A 1,323-nucleotide genomic window follows, 5' to 3' on the forward strand; every position below is an offset into this window, starting at 1 on the left:
GCACCGCCCCGCACACCCAGCCCCTCCGTAATGCCGACAGCCCCCTGCCGCCCCCCAGCCAAACACGGGGCAAACGCCGCCGGCAAGCCCCAGCGCCGGGTGCCGGCACGGCCACACCGCGGGCAATACTGATGAATTCCTAATGGGCCCTGAGAGCCGTCTCCATCTCTGCCTCCGGCCGCGTTATTCGAGCAAGCGGCTCCTCAATCATCTCATTTGCGGGACCCCCGGCCGTCCCCTGCTCCCAATTTCTTTTCGGTGCTGCCAGCGCTTTTTCCTTCCAGAGATTGCTTTGTTCCTTCTGCTCCCGGGCGCTGTCACTTCGGAGATGCTGGTCATTTTTAAAGTGCATTTCTTGCTCTTTTGATCCTTATTTTACTTCCCTTGGAGTAACTGAGCACAACCTGGTGAGAATATCGGATCCGAGTCCGGCTGACTCGTCTGCGTGGATCCGCGGTGGGCTCTGGGCACAGCCTGGGTTAATTTGGGGCAGGGCTGTTTTGGAAAGAAGGTTTTAGGTGAAGGAAAAGCATAAATCGCAACACCTCTAATTAGCACGAGGAGCCTGCTGCACGCCAGTGCCAGCGGTCCCGGCTGGGGCTGAGGAACGGGTCTGGCCCTGCCACCGTCTTTGCTTCATTCGTGCCGAGAGCCGTCCATCGCCGCGGGGCCACGGAGGAACGGTTTGGGTTCAGCGTCAGAGCGTTCCTCGGTAAAGCCGTGCGCTGGAGGACCGGGGTGGATGCGCGTCCGTACACCCACACTGGGACCATGCGACATTACACACGTGCAGCTGTAATTCCAGCTTTTCCTGGTGCAACAAGACACTGAAACCCAACGACGGGGCTGCCCTCGCATCACCTCCTCCTTTTCCAGGTGCAGAGGGGGGGCTTCGGGCAACACAGGGGGATTTTAATTCCCCTTTGCAAGGAAGAAAAGCTTTCCCGGTGCAAGGACTAGAGGCAGTTAAATGGGTTTTCCCACATAGGGGTCAGCTGAGCTGCTGAAATCCTTACCAAGGGTGATGCAGGTGGAAAACAAACTGTAGGCTTGAAGAGGAGAGTGGATGAGGAGCTCAGAGATGTGGACAAACCACTTCAGGCTCAGGAAATTCCCTCAGCCAAAAAAAGTTGTCACTAAAAAAATATTAGAGGGCCAAACACAAAATATAGGGGGGGGATCAAACACCTTGACCCGTTCCTGCTCGCCCTTGTGCATCTGCTCATGGCTACTATGGGAGACGGGAGACAGGAGATAGAAATCCACTAAAAAGCCACTGCTTTGTGGCAGGTGCCTCCAGCAGAGCCCAGTGGGGAGGAGAGT

Source organism: Charadrius vociferus, unplaced genomic scaffold (assembly GCF_000708025.1).
Source record: "Charadrius vociferus isolate BGI_N301 unplaced genomic scaffold, ASM70802v2 scaffold549, whole genome shotgun sequence".
In the NCBI taxonomy this organism is placed as follows: Eukaryota; Metazoa; Chordata; class Aves; order Charadriiformes; family Charadriidae; genus Charadrius; species Charadrius vociferus.